Here is a 21,726-nt window from a genome sequence, read left to right on the forward strand (position 1 = left end):
GCAGGTTTTTGTTATCTTCTCCTGTAGTGCCTATGATGTTGAAACATTAAATGCAAAAATTCAATTTCCTCACGCTGGTTGCTAAAAGACATCATGGCAGTATCACAGAGTGTGTTTTACTGGCACAGCCGTTGTCTGGCATTACTTTTGCTCTCAAAACCAGCAGATATTTAGGGCTGGTCGGCTTTTCACTGGCGGGCTGGTGTGAGGGTATGAAATTACTGCAGGAGATCTCACCGGCGATTCACAGGGATACGTTTTCTGCTCTTATCAGATGCTGGACTCGTACCACGATTTGGTGGCATTTGATACCATGGGAGTTTTTTCCTCAATAGAAGCTCCAGCCACGTCTGAACATTCTGGGAATGAAATGTCCCAATTTGTTAGAAAAGAGTTGGATTTGGTGGCTGGGGAGTCCAGGATGGGCACCCCAATTTTCCTCCCTGCTGCTTGTGTCTCACACAGCTCCGTGGTGTTGGGTAACCACTCCTGGTACCAGCTCTGTGCCTGAAGGATGAGGACAGCTTTTAGGATTGCACTTTGCTCTCTTGATCCACAAACTGCTGCATTTTTGGCAGATTCAGTATTCTTCACTTTCATTCTCAGTGTGGCCACTTGGCACCAACAGTGGTTCAAGGATAAACTCTCCAAGTGCATGAGGGCTCACGGGAGGGAAGATGTTGTGTTTATATGTGATATCAAGACATCATAGTTGTGTCTTTTCACACGTGTCTACTTTTAGAGATTTCCTAAAGGCTGAAATACAAATAGCTGTTCCATTCTAATGTAATACACCCAAAATCCGAGTTGCTGAACTGGCATCCATTATCACTTTTTTTTTCCTGAAATTACCTTGAAAATCCTTTTCTGTTTTGTTAGTGTGAAATTGAGCTCCAGGTTGTGAAAATTAAGTGAAGCTAAAACCCGAGAAGAACTGTGTGAGAGGGATAAGTCCCTATTAGGTTATTCAAACTTGAGGCAAGCATAAAGCCAGAGTTTAGTGATTACACGATCTCTGCTTCTTTACCTCCTTTTTGGTAAAGGAGATGCCCCCCACTGTGTACATATTCCCCCCCTTAACCAGAAAATGAGGAAGAATTTAAAGAAATCTCTAAACATCACCTTGGGTGAGAGGAGGTACAATGAACTTAGGGAAAAACATAACACAAATGGTCCTAATCTCTAAAATATAATAAGAAGTGTTAAATTTAGTCATTAGTTGATGTTGTTACTGTTAACATAACACTTTAGGTATTTTTAAAACCTGTATGCAAGAGGTTGAGTTCCTAGAAATGCTGTAGTAACAGAAAAGATGTGCTGAGACCCCTGTCATGTACTCTACAAAAATATGGGGACAGCTTCTAAAGTTAGCAGAAATGTACAAAATTCTACTTTACTGTCTGCATGGGGAGAGATTTTCATAGGCAGAAGATGTTAAAATGAAGAAATCTGCTCTGTCATTCGTTGCTTATCACAAGTGATAAACAGCCAGACACTTCTGCTATTTCATTGCGATTGGCAAAATCAGTTGTAGGGGCTGAACATCTGAAGATGGAGAGGGAGCAAGGAAAGCAGTAATTTGTTTGTGCTGCTCTGATGTTATTAATTCCAGCTGCAGTACCTGACCCACTGTGGATGCTCTGATGTGAGGAATCACATGATTGAGAACATCCTTCTGTGTGAGATTCAAGCCCTGAGCTCTGTGCAGTGAGCCTTGGTATTAAGAGGTGTAGCTGTGTGTGGAAATCAGCATTTCTGGGAGAACAGGCTGGAGGATGTAACATTTTTGTGCAGCACAGAGTCACCAGTGAAATGAATTTGCAGGCAGCTAGTAAGGATGCACATCTAATGCTTTTCAAATGGCACTCCAATCATCTGCTTTAAATGATTAATAAGCACAAGCTGAAAATAGCACCGCATTTACCTAATGTTTGCGTGATTATTTTTGTAAACATTTCATTCAGGCTTTCTCTGCTATCTTTCTAAGCATTGTCAAAACAAAAAATGCTGCTATTCTTGATTAGTTTTTCTCAGTAGGTTTGATCCTCCTTGTGACCCAGGGAGATGCAGCAGGGAAAAGCACCCTTGTTCACTCCTGCTTGACAGTAAGCATGTGGTTTAAGATCAAATGAGAAAACCAATCTAGAGAGCTGCAGAATACTTACAGGTTTCTGATTTTCTTCCAAAGCTGGTAACTGAACTTGGTGAGACCTGCAAGTCTGGATTTTGTTAATGAGCTTGTCTGAAAGCTCTACAAATATATTGTAATATCTTCTCCTGGGTTTCAGTAAGTCAGAAATAGTTTTAAAAGATGTGGAGGGGTTTGTACTTTCATGTTGGCTGTCCTACTTTTTCCTTTAGTCCTTGCCGAGATAAGGTTAAAAACGGAATTTAAATGGTGTTAAGGAAGAAGCCAAGATAGTAATCAGAATATAATTAACAGTGTATCACCTGTCAAACAACCAGCGCTGGGCAGTGCCGCTATTCACCAGTAAAAAGAAGTGGAACAATTCCAGTTTTCCAAGTAGAACGCTGGTGTTGTTCGCTGTAGCAGTCTACAGGTGTTGTGTGATGTGTGCGTATCCTTTTCACCACACAAACCTCCACCCACCAAATACACTTTTCTGCTCTTCAAAATCCCCTCTGTCTCCCTTCAGCTTTGGAGACGTTTAGTAACTGGTTTTAACTCTCAGGGTGGAAAGATCGTGTGGCACAAGAGAACTGGTATGAAATCTAACTTAAGCCTATGTAAAACTATACGTGTTGGTTAAATACTCGGCATTAACTACTCTGGCAACATTTCAAAGATGCCACCCTCTTTGAGAAACAAAAGTAGTGTCTTCAAATCTAAGTCACGGGGTGGGGTTTTAGTACTGATTTTCTAATTCTGGAGTGCTGTTGCTCAGTCTGGGTAACGCACATTACCTCTAAATCACAATTCCATTTCTTGTACTTCCCCAAGTGCTGTGTCCCAGGGCGGGACCCTCCATCTCTCAGAACCCACGTCAGGCTTTCCCCTTGAGATTTTTTTTTTTGCAGAATTCTGGCAGAAAACTGGGGAGGTTGAGAAGAAAAAAAAAGAAAAAAAAGAAGAAAAAAAAAAAGGGGGGGCAAAAGAAAGGTAGAAAGGTGGTGGTGTTAAACGTTCTGCGCTGAACAAGGGCTCCAGAGCCGCCCTCACCTGCGCGGAGTCTCCTCACGGTTCCGGCCGCGCCGCGCATCCCCCGAGGGTCGCGCACCTGAGGGGCCCTGAGGGAGCGCTGGGAGCCGAGCGGGGCGCGGCGCAGCCTCTCCCCGCTGAGGGGAGCCCCAGCCCCGCCCGGGGAGGTTCGGCTCGGCTCCGGCACCTCGCGGGGTGGGGAGAGGCGCTGCCCGCCCCCCCTCAGGGCTTCCCCGCTAAGTCTGACGGAGCCGCCGCCTCCCAGCGCAGCGCAGCGGCCCCGGCGCAGGAGGAGGCGCCGTGCGCGGCCCGAGTCCCCGGGCGCTGCCGCCGGTGAGGGGACAGCGGCGGCTCCGCGCTCCCGGCGGCTCCGCTCCGCTCGCCGGCCCAGGTAGGAGCGGCAGCGGCGACCCCCGGGGCTGCCCCGCGCCGCGGTGACCTTGAGGGGGGCGGCGGGGGCGGGAGCGCTGCCGGGGCCGAGCCCATCCCGGCGCGGTGCCGGGGGCAGCGGGATGCGGCCGGAGGATGCGCTCGGGCCGGGGATGGAGGCGGCTCCGCGGGGCGGGCGGGAGCGGCGGCAGCGGCTGCGCTCCTGCGGGAAGCTTCTGATCTCAGCCTGGCTCGAGCCCGGAGGGTTCCCAGGGGCAGGAACGGGTCGGGGGGCGGCGGTGGCCCCGCTCTGCCCCGGCCGGGGGCTGGGAGGCGGCGGCGGAGCACCGCGCTGCCCGCCCGAGGCACCGCGCCCGGAGGGAGCCCCAGCGGCCCCGGGTTCCCGGAGGTGACGCTCCTCCTAGAAATATTAATTTGAGAGAGTCATACGGAGGTGGTTGTCCGCAGCCCTGCTCCCTCGGCGGGGCTGATGGAAGGAGAAGCCCCTCCCGGGAGCGCCGTCCCCGCCGTGTCCCCGGCGCTCGCCTGGCTCCTGCGGTGCCGCTGAGCTCCGCTGCGGCCGCGTTGGGGCTTGTTTTTTTTCTTCTTTCCCACGGCGGGATTGAAATGTTTTACAAGCGGTAGTTTCCAAAGCCTAGCAGTACTCCAGCGGAGCATTTCGAGCGCCTCAAAGCCCGAGGAAAATGCGGCGGGAGGTAACTTTGCCCGGGTCACGCAGTGCACCAGCCCGCCCAGGTGCCCCTGGATGCCGGCTGAGGTGGCCGCTGTAGTCCCGGCTGCCACCACCTTGGCATGGATGTCGTCAAGATGTGCTTTCCTACCGTCACTGAACACAATTCAGTGTTCTTCTTCCAAAACCTTGATTTGGAGACTGTGCTGGAAGCGTGAAAGGAGGGGCACTGCCTTCCATTCTGTACCTTTAAAAGGACTCCTGTATTGTAGGTGGAGAAAATCTCTGCTGAATTAAACTGTCCAAAAGTTTACTTCTTTCTGTGTATTTCTTGCTGTTTCTTTTTGCTTGTAGTTTTTTGTTTTGTTTTTCCATCTCACTGTGAGCAGTTTTATCACGTTACACCAACCTGATTCTGTGCTAATACTTTCTTTTTAATTAAAGCGGATTTTGTAGTAAAGTGCTATTTGAGAAGCATGGGTACCAAGATAAAGTGCTGGGAAGATAGGCAAGCTGAAAGCAATGGCATAGAGTAGGACTAAACTACTCCCAAAATAAGTGAGAATGTAAGTTTTTAAACAGTGTGAAAGTTGATAGTGTTGTATCTCAACTCCTAAACAGTAAAAGGGAATCTTTTAAGGAATACTGTGTGTGGCTGATGGATACCGCGAGCCCTGAGTTACGTAAGCAGTATCTCCTTTGAGTGGGTCTGCACGCACACTGTCATGTTCTTAGCAGCACTTTGCTTCTGATCCTGTCCCCTCGCCTACATGTGACTAATTTTCATGTGCTGAGTCAAATGGGATTCAGCATTTTCATGATTTTTCTCTGGAGAAGTTGTTTGTCTGTGATATCTTGCTAAGAAACCAGCTCGGTATTCTGTGCAGTGACTTCATCATCTGATGTTAAGCTCCATTTTCAAAGTGAGCATTGCTGCAAGCTCTTCCTAAAGCAAAAGAATATGGATTAAATGTTCAGTTTAGTGTCAATATAAACATAGTCACTTTAACACTTCATGGAATGAATGCAGAGTATTCTGTTACCTTGAATTCCTATTTGATACCATTACCAGCACCGTCCTTTGCTCACTTGCTGTAAATCCAGGACCACAACCTCTTGATTATCCAGGCTGTTGAATGTGATATTGATCCAAATGTCTGGCACGTCTCTGTATCCCAACCATATCTTTTAACCATTCAATTGCCTATTTCCTGATTATGCTAAGTACATTTTTGATTGGTTTTGACAAGCTCCATAGGGAGATAACAGGGATATTTATATGGTGTCCTGTGAGGCTGTCACCTCAATGGATTTCGTTTGGAGGAGTGCAGGGAGGAGACTGAATGGAGCACTATCATAACCAGTGGGTGTTGCAGCAACCCTCTCATTACAGGGCAAAAATGAGCCAAGGCACATACTTTTGTTAAGTACAGCATAAAAAGGGTCCTGGTTTATTCCTCTTTTAGTCATCCTAGCTCCAACTATTCACTGACTCGGCTGCAGCAAGCTTCTACTGTAGGTTTCCCTTGCAGCTTCTGACTGCTGGTTATTTCCTGCTAAACTCTGACTGCAGGGATCAGTTTGCAGACTCTGACTGCAGGCTTTTACCCAGCCAGACTGTGGCTGCGGGTCCCAACAACAGGCCCTAACTGCAGCCCCAGACTGACCTCACAGCAGTGATTCTCTCTCCCCAGGATCCTGCTTCATGATTCACTCCTTCATGCTCCTTAAGATTCCTCCTCCTTGATGATCCTCCCTTACCAGCTAACCCCTTCTTTTATCTCATTCATCCTTACTGGATAAAGGGATGAGGCTGTATTTGTTGATTAACACAGATGTTCATTATAGAGGTCACCTGTATTCCCTTCTCCTGCGTTTGGTTTGGTTTCCCTTCCCCAAAAAGGTGTTTGGTGTTATTGGAGGTGCCTCAGGGTTCCTCTCCTGGCCTTGGCACTGTTTCAGAGGGCTGTGAGTCTCCACTGAGCCCCATGTCGTGCATCCGGCACCACCGGGCACCTCTGACAGTGTTTGCTGCCTTTTTGGAGCTGGCTGAGTCAAACCTGGTGCATTTTTCTGGCTCCCTATCCTTGGTTGTCCAAGAATAAAACACCTCAGGTCATTTACCACTTCAGTGATCGAACCTTCAGAGATGTGACTGGAAGGCCGGACTGTTTGAATATTGATAATCCTCTAAGTGCTTGGGGCTTACCTGCATCAACAAAACCTGCATGTGCTGGTTATTGTAGGCAGCCCAAAGTATTGCAAGTGAGGTTAAAAAGAAAATTCTTACAGTCAAAACACTCTAAAACTTGCATTGTAGCTTAAGAATAGGTTCAGGACTGCAGCTGGGAAAAAAGTCATCTGCGTTGACCATGAGGAAAAAGTAGAGTAATTGTACAAGGGATAAATGATTGTTTTAGTGGCACTCTGATGGGAGATGATAGCGGAGGAGATCGTTGGGAACAGAGCAAATGTTTACATTTAAACAAAATTGTGTGGCTGCTGAAATCTTTTAAAACAAACATCTGGACAAAGTTCAAACTTCTGGTGAAGCTTATCCTTGGAATGTGTGTGTCAGACATAAGAATTCTTTCCAAACAGCTTTACATTTAACATGCACTGTGCAGTAAATAGTTGAAATTTGCAAAGTTCAGAGTGGAACTTAAGTGGTCCTTTGAAAGAAAATATTTGTAAAAAGTAAGATAAATAGAAATGCAGATTATTTTATGAATAGAAGTGGCAAATGCAAAAGGATAAATAGTTTTAATTATCTGAAAAGACAAATATAAAATATTTGAGAAAGGAAAAGTGAGAATGAACAAGAAATATCTGCATGTAATAGGATGACAGAGGTGGCAGCAGTGAGTGTCACAGTGGCTGAGATCCAGGTTGGTCTCAGTATATTCATGCTGCGGAATTAGCAGTTAAATCAGAACGGCTTATTTATTGCCAAGCCTACTTTGAAAAAAGTTTCATCTCCATAAATAGAGTTATTTAGTAGTGAAATATTTCAGACTTCCATTTTATGGGTGTGACCAATTTCTCACATCTATGTGATCTAAGACAGCATTTCCTAAGGGTTATGTGACCACCCTATTGCTGATGACCCCATATCCATCAGCACGGGCTTGTATGTAAGGGTCATTATGTGAAAAGCCATGTTTTCACCTATTTTGAAAGTTATGCTCAGAATTTTTGAATAGTTTGTAACATCTAAATTAAATAACCGGTGTGCTGCAGGGACACACTCCACGCACTGGAATGTAAGCCGAAAAAGCTTTAAATGTTTCTAGGAGGCAGAGGTTGCTTACACTTTAATTAGTGCAATAGGAACCGTGTTCTGGAGGGTTCATTGCTCACCTTTAATTGTGCAGAAAAGGCATTTCTGAAGAGCCTGCTCAGGTCAGTGCCCTCAGAGCCTCGAGAGCAATTCTCTTGTGGATGCTTATGTCTCTGCTTCCAGCATTTCTCTCTTCTGATCCAAAGGCTTGCACCGTTGGCTGGTTTTACAGTCTCTCCATCACTCCTATTCCTATTCCCATCTCAAGAGCTTCTCAGCTTCCCGAGGTTGCCATGTTTGGAGTGCCAAAGGCTTGGGAAGGCAGCACTGTGGTGCAAGAGCTGAAACCTCGGTGAGAGAGCCGCAGCAGCAGGGTGGTGTGTTGGCTTGCCCAGTTGTCATAATACAGGAACCTCCGTTTGCAGAATGAGTTTATTTCCCTGCGTGGTGGAATGCCCTTAAAAAGTCACAGAAGTGGGGATTTTCAGAACCAGACCTGCCTAATTTCATTGGTGCTCAGGTACTTCTGCCTGCATGTATACATTGTATGTAAATGCAGAAACTGTCACAAGGGCTTGCATTCCATCATGGATTGATATTAATTGTTGAAGGGACAGGGTTTGGAGATGCAAGACTCACGTTTCCCTCCCACACTCCACAGCAGAGTGACCTTGGATGCACATTTCAAGTTTTGAAAACCTTCTGTGCATTGTGGAGCCAGAATAATGCAGCTGTCTCTATTCAGTGTTTCTATTTCTAAGATAGATAAATCATTAATTCCACAGTGTTTAGGGAATTGCCTTTAGCCTGATTTATTTATTGACAAGGCTCAAATGGCTTGTATTGAACTTATGAAAATTATGCCTACTCTAAAGTCATCCATCAGGGATGAAGATTGCTCAAAGATATTGCAGCTGCTGTCCACTCCAGATGCATCTCTTCATGAAATGCTTTAGGATTCAGGAGTTTTCTGGTGAACAGGATTTCTCTCAATGGTTTATCAGTAAGCCGAATGCCCAGCACATTCCTTTTGTTATCTCATTATGAGCAGGAGATTCCAAACCTCTGGATAGCTTTTCTGTGCAGAAAAAGTCACCTTGAAAGTATTTGTTGATCCTATATATTCTGTCCTGTTTATTGAATAGCCATTCTTCATTAGGGGAAGTTATTCCCACTGATGGGAAATCTTCCATCCTGGAAGGTATGACTGCATTCAGCACAGCAGACAAAATAGGGCCACATTTTAGATGATCCAGCATTCCATTTTTTTTTGTGACTGAGATAATTTCTTGGTATTTTAAAACTTTTTGTACTGCTGTTATTATTTAAAGAGGTTAATACTGTTTAAGAGGATTGAAATAATAGGAATTTTGTTTTCAGAGAATCTTCTATGTAACCCATACAGAAAACTTCCAATAGGTTGATGGGTTCCTAGAAAGTATTCCAATAGGCATTTTAGAATATTTTAAAGCAGAAGTATGAATGAGGAGATTTATCATAATCAAGCAGAAAAATATCCTTTGCTATCATCAGATTTCTTTGCAATTGCTGAAGCTTGAAGTAATTAAGGTTTACATTCTTTGCCATCTGAGCAAATGGATATGTGCATTTTTAGGTGCTGGCCTACAGTTACAGGAAAAGCAAAATGGAAGTTTTGAGACGAAATTTTATTATTTGAAACTAATTGGTGGCATTATTAGGTGTATTTGCAACTGCTTTGCTGCACTGAACTTGTGGTCTTAGGTTCAAATGCAGTGTTAATGCATCGCTTTAGTCTACAAAGTTTGCACGTCCACCAACATTTTTCTAATGTGTGAAGAATTTTACAAGCTTTAAATCAGTTTATGCAAAGTAAAAATAGAAGGCTGGCATGAGTCTTGGCTTGTAAACAGTAGAAAGTAATTACATGAAGACAAAATGTCAAAATTTTACCTCGAAGAGATCTATTCTACATCACTGGGTTTTTCTTAATTACAGAAAGTATACAAAATACCTGACAGAAACTGGGCCCATTTTTTAGTTAAGCTTGAAAATGCCACAAGAATCAATCTGGAAGATGTAGAACGATTCTTCTTGAAAGGTTAAATACTCTGAAAAATTAATGTGTTATATACCGTAGCCCTGGTGGTTCTGTGTCAAGTGCTAAAGGATTCGAGAGCAGCAGGAACACGAAAATGCCATTATGGCCTGCGAAGGTTGGTGTTAATGGGTGTGTTCCCTCCAAAGATACACTGTTACACTGCTTTTTGTGTGACCCAACAGTGCTTCCCTCATATTTCCCTTTGGCACTGCTGACATTTATTGCTCCCCAGCTAAATAGGATTACAAGACGGACTAGCATTTATTGTGAAATTTCTTGTGATCCCCCCCACCCCCCGTGTTCTGCAAGTTTCTGGACAGTGGAGAAAAATGGAAAGGTTACTGTCTGAGAGGCAGCCCTGTTAGACATCCTGGCGTGAAATATGCCTTTTTAAAAATACCATTATGCTGTATTTTACTCATAGTCAAAGGTGGCTTTTAGATCCCTTCCAACAGATATCAGCTATCTCTATTTAGCGTTTTTCTTGATGTCTAGATTTGCACTTTTTCTGCTTACACTTCACTTTTCAAAGTGTTCTTCAATGCTTTAAGTGTTACTTTGAATTTTGATCTTGTTTGCTTGTGGGTTGGAGGTGATGTGAACCCCACCTGTTTACTCCATAAACATTTTTCTCTCCTGGCATTTTCTAATGTGTACAGCAAGTTGTGAGATGCATTCTTTTGACAGTGAGTTTTAGTAATCACTTTTAATTTGGGTGGCTGTTCAGTTTTTGATTTTGTTAAAGAAACCACACCTACTAAACTGCAATTTCATATCAATCCTTCCACCCCATGAAAATATCACATTGGCCAATTTCAGGAAGCCTTACTCTAGCCAGTCTGAGCTGCCTATTACTGGGGTTTCCTTCTGTGGTGGCCCAGTTACCATATCAAAAAAAGGAAATTTCATTGCTTTGACATTCTGGTTATTTCCAGGCACTTAATCCTCGAGGTACTTATATGGTGATTTAACTTGTTTCAGTGTCCTCTGTGGTATAAAAGGGAGATGGTTGGGTTTGCAGGTTCTTCCATTTAGTCTTACTTCTCCTTTTGAAGCTGCACACTGTTTTTGCCTCTCCACTGTCCCTTGGGAACTCTATCCTCCCTCTGTGCATTATTGAATATAATAGCTAATGTTTGGGGATGGCTTTAGGTAATTCCTTAAGTACTCTGCAGTGAACTTCATCATTCTCTAGCAGACTGCTAGAGACTGAGTATGTCTGGCTTCTTTTGATAATTTTTAGCCTATTCTTTATTTTCTTCAGGCCTCTAGTCCTGTCTTCCCCATGAAAATCACTTTAGAAGCATTTTTGCTTTTCATTACCCTTTAGATAGAGACATAAAAGAATATGAAGAAGGCACTGAATGCTTCAGCTTTCTCTTTACCATCTGTTATTTTCTCTCCCTTCCCATTAAATACTAGAACCTCTGCTTATCTTTTTCTCCCACTTACTTCTGTTGTATTTATAGATCATTTTCCTGTTGCTTTTTTATGTCCCTCATTAGGTGTTGATCCTTTTGTGTGCTGGCTCATCTGGATCAGAACGGAGCCATTTGTGCTATTCTAATCCTCGTTCTTTGTTAAATGTTCTTGTTTCACCTTTTGTACAATCTCTTCTGATAGCCAGAGCCTTTGAGGATTCCGTGTGTAACAGTCTCTTCCAGTGTTTCCTATATTTCCCCTGTACTGAGATAATCTCTTGAACTATTTTAGACACTCCTCATTGGTAATTGTCAGTTTTCCTGAATTCTTTGATCCTCTCTTTAAGAGATGTTATAAATAATATCAGTGAGCTTGCTGAAGTTGCTGCCCTGAATTCCTCTTCTTTTCTGTGCTTCCTTCACATCTTCCTTTCAATGTGTTGCTGGTGAGTTCTCTTGACTTGTGATAATGCTTACCTGAAATGTATTGCTTCCCTTAAGATCCCTACCAATGCTTTCCCATTAACCAGAATAAAATACAGCTGCAGCTTCAGTAATGTTTCCATGCTCATACCTTTATCCTGTTAGCACAGCTCCAGCTTGATGACATCCCATGTTTCCTCCTCAAGGAAAGACTAAAAAAATGCAGGTATGTGAGGGCAGTGGTGTGGGATGGGAGAACAAATTGTGTGTTGTTACCTGCTTTGTTAGGGGACACTTTGTGCCTTCACAGCCATTGCTCATCCTTGTGGGCTGCTGCTTCAGATTTAGAATTCAGCTGTTACAGTGTGCACGTAACCTGCCTCTTTCAAGGGTTAATTAATCACTACTTATAAAGCTGCTGGGAATTTTGGATAGAAAATGCTGCTGTAAGTGCAAAGCTCTGTATGCATTTTCAAGATATTTCTAACGTTATTCAATATGAGCAATAAAGGCATTTATTTATGTGGAAGTGAAGTGTGGTATGCTCTACATATACACAACCAACAATGTCTCTTCTGTACATGAATATATCAAGTGTTTTGTCGTTCTTCTTGTGGACACCTTTCTGAGAACCTTTGCTTGTCAGGTAGAAGAACCTGCCTAGAACTGGATGCCGCATAGTTAAAATTTCACCTAACCCTAGGGAGAGAATCTGTAGACTTAGCACCAAGTGCTGTGTTCTTGTCAAGTAACATTTATGGCCTGATTGTCAAATAAGTTGTAGATAATGCAGTAGGAAGGTTTGATGTATTAAGGGCAGGATTTTTAAAAAGTTAAGAATGGAAGCCAAATGGAATTTTAAGTCCTGTTGGCTTGTCAGTGAGATTTGTGCATCCCTAAGTTGGATGTTTTTGAAAATAACACTGTAAATTGGTGACTAATCGAGATCTTTCCATGATAATGGCTTACAAGTTACGATTAATAATTCAGCTAAAGGTTATTGTAGTCCGACTCAGTACCTCCTGAAAATGGTGAAAAGCTTCTCTCAATGATTTTAGTGGCTTTGGGTTATTGGGCACTCTGATGAAATAATGTGCTTTTGAGGGATGTTTTTGCCCCTTTCAATGCATCTTGGCAGTCAGAACCGAAAGCCACGAATTACAGGAGATATGGATGCTGGAGCCTCCTTTGATGCTGTTCACGTGCAAGTATTTACAAGGATGTATAAGATCCTGTCCTCCTGAGTGCAGAAGGAATCAGGCAGAGCGAGTTTCTCTGTGGAAGATTCCCACAGGCAGAGCTCGGCAGTGGATTTCCTTGGCAAGTGGGAAGCGGCTGTTCCTGCTGTGCAGCACGGGTTCTACATTGACTGGCCCTGCAGCCCCCTCCTCTCCCTGCAGCCCTCCCTGCATCCCCCTGCAATCCCTGCATCCCCCTGCATCCCCCTGCCCTCCCTCCATCCCCCTGCCCTCCCTCCATCCCCCTGCATCCCCCTGCATTTCCCTGCCCTCCCTGCATCTCCCTGCATCTCCCTGCATCTCCCTGCATCTCCCTGCATCTCCCTGCATCTCCCTGCATCCCCCTGCATCCCCCTGCATCCCCCTGCATCCCCCTGCATCCCCCTGCATCTCCCTGCATCTCCCTGCCCTCCCTGCATCCCCCTGCCCTCCCTGCAACCCCCTGCATCCCCCTGCAACCCCCTGCATCCCCCTGCCCTCCCTGCATCCCCCTCCATCCCCCTGCCCTCCCTGCATCCCCCTCCATCCCCCTGCCCTCCCTGCATCCCCCTGCCCTCCCTGCATCCCCCTCCCTCCCCCTGCCCTCCCTGCATCCCCCTGCCCTCACTGCATCCCCCTGCATCCCCCTGCATCTCCCTGCATCTCCCTGCCCTCCCTGCATCCCCCTGCCCTCCCTGCAACCCCCTGCATCCCCCTGCAACCCCCTGCATCCCCCTGCCCTCCCTGCATCCCCCTCCATCCCCCTGCCCTCCCTGCATCCCCCTGCCCTCACTGCATCCCCCTGCATCCCCCTGCCCTCCCTGCCGCCCCCTCTCCCGGCACGGCCGCTGCCGCCGCTGGCTCGCCCCGCTCCTTCTCCGTCGTTCCCCGCGTGCCTCTCATCTCTCCCTCCACTCTGAACAAATATCAGCATCAATCCCTTCCCTGTAAACCATTTCCATCCCTAAACAGCCTCCCATTTGCTATCGCTCCGGCTGGAAGCAGGCCGTTCCCGGCTGCTTTAATTGAGGGATGACAGCTAAACCCGCTGGCTTTCTCCAGCCGGATTTTCAACATCCCAGAAGCACAGCGCTGTCTTTGGGTAATCTGCGTACAAATATAGAAAGCAGAACACCCATGTGCATTTTTTATGGGAAACATAAAATCTGTAAAGCAACAACAACAGTATTTTTAAAAAAGCAGATGGAATACTGTGAGATTTCTGGGGAGATGTGGATTTTTTTGTTATTATACCAATATCTGTGAAAAGACATTAATTAATCAAAACAAGGATTGGTGAAAACATGTTCATTAACACTGAAAGATGAGCTGATAGGTCCAGATGCCTCTGCAGTAGAGAGATACATTTTTCTAAGTGAAAACACAGAGGTGCTGGTGTTGAACTGGAAGTCATTTGGAAGTATTTTTGTCTCCTCACAACACCACTCAGTGCCTGTTAGCAGTCTGCCTCTGCAGCAGCAAGGGGTGTTCAGCACTGATGGCTTTTCAAGTTCAATAAAATCGTGCCTCAGACATGACTCTGCCTGAATTTCTCCGTGGAGCAGAGGATTGCACGGCAAAGGGCGCTTGGTGAAGTTGGAATGAACGTTTCTGGGTGCACACGAGTGTTTGGCTCCTCTGTGAGTGCTCCAGTGCTAGGGGTGGGATGGGATTTTTCATCCTGTTATTGCATACAACTTTTGGCTTCATGACTTTCCTACCATTCAGCCTAACTTTTTTTTTTTTTTCCCCCCTTCATATTTCTGTGTAAATATGATGAAAAGAATTTGTGTAATTGGAGGAGATTATAATATCCATTCTGGTTTTAAACCTGTGACTTCTGGAAGAAGATTGCAGCGCTAAAAGGTTTGCTGTGTGAGGGGAGGGTATGCAGAAGGAAAAGCCATAGGATGACTTTAAGTGTTGAACAATAAAACCGGAACAAAAAGCTTGCTATAAATAGTAGCCTGGTCCCAGCTCAGTGAAGTACTTAAGCATATGCCTAAATCCCTCCTTGTTCAACAAAGCACTTACATGTGTACTTGAATTCTGCTGGAACAAAGCATTAAACAGCAGGCCTGAGTGCTTGGTGGAACTGAGGGCTGTGTGGACATGGACAGACCCCAGAGAAGGGTGATTTCCTCCACAGCCCCTTGATGTGCTGGGAGCCTTTGTGGGGTGGTGTTTTATAGGAAATTTCTGGCATGGTGCACTGACCAATTAACTTGAAGAACTGCTGGGCATGAAAGTATTGCAGAGCAGCTGTGTTCTGATATTCCAGTCATTGTGTTCTTGTGCTGTTTGTTAATTGATCAGGCTCAATAACTAGGACCTGTATTATCCACTAAAGTGAATTTCCATTTTCTTTGTAAAACTAACACAGTGAGGATTTTCCTCCAGGTATCAGAGGCATCAGCACCCAGGAATTCAGAGCATGGGCTTCTCCATCCAGGTATCTCAGTTAACACTCTCAAGGAGTCTTGAAGAACATCTAAAAACATTTGGCTCTCAGTTTTAGAGTTATCTACATAAGATCTCTTACAAAGGCCTAATTTCTCAGCAAATACCCTCTGTTTTCTTAGGATGAAATCCAGTTTACCAGTTTTTCAAAGTATTGCCCACTATACAACTATTCTACAGGGATCCTGACTATTGACAGCTGTTTTTAGTCATCTTATTTCTGAAAAGGCTCCACATAAATTCCAGAGTGGTTGTTGTGGATGGCTGGATCCATCAGAAAGTGAGAATTAAAATCTGTGTCTCAATCAGGCGAAAATAATGAAAATACAATATATCCAGTTTTTTTACAGCATGGACATACGGAGTGAAACAGATATATAGATATATATATATATATTTTTTTTTTTTTTTTTTCCCCCCTATTTGTAGGAATATGAAGGTTGTGAGACTTCCCTTTCCACTGAGATGGAAATTCAATGTGTCAGTCCCTCAGCAGGGATTCTGAAGTACAGATTGGCTTTTGAGAAATGTGCCCTGAGTCCCTGCTCTGACTGACAGCGCAGCTTTCACATCTCAGATCATTCAAAGTTAATCAGCCCAAGATTCCCCAAATGCATTTCAGAATATTGGTTATCAGTCACCTTCACAGCTGGGACAATTCTCAAAGGTTTTCTTTCCAATGGAAATCTGGTTGAACTAATGAGTGGTTGGACTTCTGATAAAGCAAAGGTTTGACCAAAACTCATTCTGATGTTTTGATGAAACAGAGTTACCATGATGATTTAGTGGATGTATATGTATATGTACATGTGTGTGTATGTGTGTGTGTATGTGTGTGTGTATGTGTATATGTATATATGTATGTACACATATATATACACACACACAAATTCACATGTATGTGTCAAGTAGATATAGAAGACCACTCTCAAAAATATTCTTTGGAGAATTGTGACTGTTTAAAAAGAAGTCTGTAGAGCCCACGTCATACCTGGTGCTGATTGTCTGCAGTGACAGAGCTGGGGCTTTGTTTACTTCACTGTTTCTCTGTTGAGCGAATCTGTGCACCTGTTTTGTGGGGGTACTTTAAATCTTGACCAGGAAAAGCATGCTGTAAGAATGGTTATTTCAAATGTTATATGTTTGAGCTGATTAAAGAAATTCTAGTCTGGATCCTTATGTAGGAAGTTATAAAAGGCTTTCATAATTTAAACCAGATCAAGTCTATAAAGTCATAATAAGCTCATGTAAATCTCCCGGGTGTAGTAGTTGAAATTTTTCAATTGTATAATTAGAAACACCCCTCTGTAAATATTTCAGTGAAAGCCCCTTGTTGCTTTATGTTCTGTTTGATTAGAATTGGGGAAGGGCCATTTTGAGCTGATTCAAAGATCAGCTGTTAAAATCCTGGCCAGTGTCAGGCTGGGCTCTGACTCCATGGGCTGCTCTTTGCACTTTGAGTTACACAAAAATGGGCTTTATCGTTGTGTGCTTCATACTGTGTGAGTGGCACTTTCTGTACCAAGAATCAGAATGTCTGCTAGAAATGGGATCAAACTATCAAAATCAGGCTTGAATCGGGTAGAATGACACATAACTTCTGTTAAAATTAATGGAATTTCACTATGGGGTGTAATTAAGCAAGTTGGTGGACAAGAAACTAATGAGCTGGTCTTAGTGAAATATGCAGAGAGAGTAACTTCCAATAGGATATTGCCAGGGGAATGACAGATTAGAATGGAAATAAACTGATGAAATATTTGATGGTCTGATGTTGAAATGTACATGCAATGAAGCAAAGGAGTTCTGCAAAGTATAGCTCTCTGTCAGTCTTCCTCTTCGCTGAAAAGAACTGCAGCGTTTTTAATTAAATGTTCCAGAGCTGTTTTGTTAAAGCTGCATGGCAAATAAATTCTTTCATTATTTGGTCAGTGGTGGTGCCAGAGGCCTCTAAGTCTTGCCTCCAGGAGAAGGGAAAGTATTTTAAGCTATATATAAGTGCCATTACTAAATTTCAATTAAAAAAAATTATAATTTTTATCAAGAAAAAATTATTCAAGAAATGGAATTGTCTTCTGTTCCTTTTAGGAACCCCCTCCCCTATTTTTCAAAGACAGAATTTTGTATGTGTTAGGGGGTATTGAGAACAAAGTTGAACAAAACGGTCATGCTTATTTAGTTAATAAAAATATTCAGTAAAGGAAAAAGCATCGGGGAAACAGGACCAGTCATTAATTCCTTTGCAGTGCTTTCTGTGTGTTTTTTCTGCAGAAACCTTTCAGCAGACTTTAACCTAAGCAGGGCTTCATCAGCTGGATCCGTTCTCCTCTCTGCCTTCCCTGAGCTCCTTGGGAAATTGAAATCAAATTGCATTGTGCAGCAGATTACTGGTGAATTGAGTAATCAACTTGCAAGGCAGTGATGACCTGGAAGCTCGGTTGTGAGTCCTCCCCCTCCCCCAAATCCAGGGCCGTGGCTTTTCCTTACATCCTTCCTTCCTTTCCCAGATGACCTGCGAGGGACTATGGAAATGCACACACAGGGCTGCGCGTGGGAATTGGAGGGAAACAGAGTTCTGAGGGAGGAAAATGTGTCTGTAAACTCAGAGCAATTTCTTCACTCATTTCCAATCCTTCCTGAATGTGCAAGGCAGGTTTCCTTTGGCCACATCCCTGTTCCAGGTCCTGTGTGCCTGTGCTGGGCTCATGCTTCGGGAGGGTGGGATCGACGGCAGCTTTTTGTATTCACTTCTCTCATCCTTCCCCAGCAGCATCGTAGATGTTGAAGGTGCAGTGGCAGTGCTCAAAATAGCCTTGGTCTGAGAAACTCAGCATATTTTCAAATTGGTTTTTTCTCTCTCTGTTTAATTTTTTTTTTTTTTCCCATTTTGTTATCCAGATGCTTTTTTAGCACCACCAGGGTTGGTAGGAATTGAAGTTCCTCACAGATCCATCCAGCTGTGGTAATGTTTGCTGGATTCATAGAAATAACACTGTTGTTAAATAACTATTCACATGAATAACATTTGTTATTTACATGAATAGTTGCGTGAGATCATTATAAGGTCATGACTTATATTTAAATATATAATATATTAAATATACACTTCCTCAGATGCTTATTAATATGCATAATAATGTCTCAGCTTTTTTTCACGTATGTTGAAGTGGGAATTACAAGTAACTTATGTGAAGCACTTCCTATCTATAAATATTTGTGAAACTCTGTCCAGCTATAAATAGTAAGGCAGGCAGCAGGCTGGAGATGTGATCTTAGAAGACACCAGATTCAGTGAGGATGGTGCTGGAGTTCTGGAGCCAATCAGGCACCGAAAAGGTGCTTTTTTTAGATGAGTATTTGGCCCTGATGACACACATAAGTTACTAAATTGATTAATTTTCTGTTTCTGGCACAAGATTTTCTCTGCATCATCTCCATCATATGTAGTGTTTTCTTGTAAGTTGTAGTTCCTGGAATCAGATAATACTGAAAACCACTTTTTTTTTTTTTTTTTCTTCTTCTTTGACTTTCCTTAAAAAAAAAAAATCCTTTATAATTATGTAGAAAAATATTTTGAAATGCTTCAGATGTTGACTTAAAAGGAAACAAAGCATCAATTTTTCCTCCTTCTTCCTAATTTTTATAAGGAAAGTCCAGATTAGGATTTTTTTTTTTTTTTCAATTTCTTAGTAATAATGTCTTTACAAGATAATTTTGGGGCTGCTTTGGAAGCCAGTTCTCTGCTACAGTAGTCAGCATTAATACAGCTGCATGAAATTACCTTTTAATGTTCAATTGAGAATGTAAAATTGTATTTAAACTCACTGGGGCAGGAAGTGCAGGACGGTGGAGTATCCAGTTGCCAGCAGGTTTACAGACATAGAATCATTTAGTGAACTTGAGAAAAAGCAGCTGAAAATGAAGAAACTGCTTTTTAAGTTGAATTCTTGGTGTGCTCTGTGGTGCTGTTGTACTAGAACAGATTACAGAAATCAAGTAGGAGCATTCAGCATTTCCCTGTATTTAAAAAGAAAAAAAGAGAGCTCTTTTCTATAGAAATTAAATCCCAAGTTCTGTTAGATGATCTCAAACTTAGCATTGAAACCCCATAATTAAAACTTTCTTATCAGCTATGTTACAGGGAATTTCAGTGTGATGATGGCAAGCAGAAACTGATGTTGGAATATATCCTCCAAACAGCAACTCTACTTGCAGGCTTAAACTTTCAGAGGATTCACCTTTTAAAAAGAACATTTTGTATATGCCAAATACTCTTTAGGGAACAACAAGGGTATAAAATTAGATAGTCCCAGGTTAGGATGTCCTATAGTGTCTATTTTCTGGGCAGCCTTGGAGTGGCAGGGATCCCCCCTGAGCCTGGATGGCTCCTGTGTGTTCTTGTGCTACAAACATGACAAGGATCTCTGCAGACAGCAGAGCTCTGTGTGTTTGCACTGGGAGGAGTTCCAGCTCTGATGACTGTGGAGTGGATGGGCTCTTTCAAAGGAGCGTGCAGGGAAATCCTTGGCTGAGTCTGCAGTTACTGCCAGGTGTGGAAGAGTATGTTCAGTGTCGGCAGTCCTCAGCATCCAGCTTCACTGCCCCTGACTTGCAGCACTGGAAACTGGGGAAAGAAATCAGTGCTTGGAAAGTGCTGGGATTGAAGCTTTCCGTCATTGGAGCTGAGTATTTACCTGAGGCAACCAGGCCAGGGTAAGTGAAGGAGATGCCCTGACCAAGAGAAAAGTTGGTGGTGTAAGATGGGTAGAACATTTTCTTAGTTGTTGTTTCTCTTTTTAAAATCTCACTCAGATAGAAAATAGCCCAATTATTCCAAGAACCAGATAAAAAGAAAAAGAAGGCCATAGATGTTGAGAAACTTTTGAAAATGTCTGTAATGAATTGTTGGTATGAGTGAATTCTGAGGTGAATAAGAGGAAGAGGCAGCTGACGAGGCAAAACCTTCACTGGCCATCATGCCTAAAGCTCTACAAAAACCCCTCACAGAAGCAGAGGGGAGTGGCAGAGGTTTAGCTGCAGCTATTTTTGTGCTGAGGTTTCTTTCTCCTGTTTAATTGAAGATGGGCAACTGCTTAAGAGACCATTGTGGGGAAAAATGACAGAGCTGAAATGTGTGTATTGCAGCTGCTCTCCTCTCCAGACTTAATCTAGGGATGGTTTTTCCATTTCTTCAGTGTTCTGAGGACTGCAGAAAAAATGCAGATAAAGGCACATTCCTAAGTGCTTTTGAATTGGGTGGGCATGCTTGATATCTCCTCATTGTTTATGTGCTTTGGTGTTTCTGATAAATCAGTGCTTTTCTTCAGCAGAAGTGTTTCTCTAATCTGGTAGTTTATAAAGTTTCTTCCATGGCCATCAGTGGACCAACAGAAGGTCAATATGCAGCATAAATTAACAATCTACTGCCACGTTATTGCATTAGAGAAATTAAAAGTAATATGAATAAATGTTATCTTTCATAGATAATTAGCAAATAAAGTATGCAATGGACAAAATACTTACCGGAAAATAAGTGCTGTTACCAAGAACAATGATATTGTTAGGCAGAGACTCTAGTAGTGTGTGTCAAAGTCAACATTTTAATTACAAATGTTTTCTAGGAAACTTCAATACGTTGTTCTTCTTTTGCCCACCCTCTTGACAATGTGATCCTTTGTAATTCCCATGAAGAAGCAGAGAAGAAAACATTTATTCAACAACAGTAGGGTGGGAACATGGCAATTAGGGCTGAATGCAATTCCAAGCTGTTGATTATGTAAACAGAATATTCCATATATCTCATTTCTAATGGTGATCTGATCTCTGAGTCTGTGCAGATGGACAGCCTGTTTCCTCCTTCCTTAACAGTTCTTGCCAAAAATAAACTTTCCTTTCAATTTCTGCTGTTTAGTGTGCATTAAGTACCTTTAATTTTCAGTATAGCTCCTCTTTATGTAGCTGTTTTGCAAGATGAGCTATAAACATTTATAAAACGTAATTATAGAGACATTTAATTGCTGTATAAATAAATGAGTTTGAAGACAGACACAAGAATTCTCCATGGAGTCACTTGATGGTGTGCGTTGACTCCCAAATTCATTTTCTGGGTAAGAGTAACTGGCTCAGAAGCGTAAGCAGTCCCAGCACAGCAAAGCTTTAGGGGTTGCTTGAAAATATACTTCCCTCTAGCCACCCCCCGGCTCTCGCTAGCTCAGTTATTCAGGGGTTTTAGGGAAATATATTTCAGAGAGACAGAATAGAGATTTCAAAAGAGTGGCTCTCACCCCCAGCTTCCGTCCAGGCTTTATTCTCGATGTGATGTTCCAGGAGGCCGAGGAGAGAGAGAGCGAACCAGGAAGAAACAGGGGTATATCTAGTTTTTGGCCAAGGAAAGATATTGGCCCTGAGCCAATAGGGTCAGGAGTAGGTATGATAGGGAAAAAGGGTTGAACTACATAGCACAGGTTTCAGGGGGACTCTGAGGGGAAAAACCATTCCTCAGAGGAACACAACATCTCCCCCTTTTTTGTTTAAGATCATTAGAAGAAGAACATTAGGTTACACGGAATGTGGGTTTTCCCACCAATTACAATTGGTGGGGGAGCCAACCTGCTTTAGGTTTGCC

General features: G+C 43.2%; 1 protein-coding gene across 1 annotated transcript in view; it reads left to right on the top strand.

The window, feature by feature from the left end:
- The first annotated feature begins 3,468 nt into the window (after positions 1-3,468).
- Positions 3,469-21,726, top strand: part of ATP2B2 (ATPase plasma membrane Ca2+ transporting 2) — a 393,065-nt gene continuing 374,807 nt past the window's right edge. The window contains exon 1 of the mRNA XM_040076442.2: positions 3,469-3,551. The gene's annotated coding sequence lies outside the window, so the exon portion shown is untranslated. The remainder of the gene's footprint in view (positions 3,552-21,726) is intronic.

The sequence above is a fragment of the Hirundo rustica genome, chromosome 12, assembly GCF_015227805.2.
Source record: "Hirundo rustica isolate bHirRus1 chromosome 12, bHirRus1.pri.v3, whole genome shotgun sequence".
In the NCBI taxonomy this organism is placed as follows: Eukaryota; Metazoa; Chordata; class Aves; order Passeriformes; family Hirundinidae; genus Hirundo; species Hirundo rustica.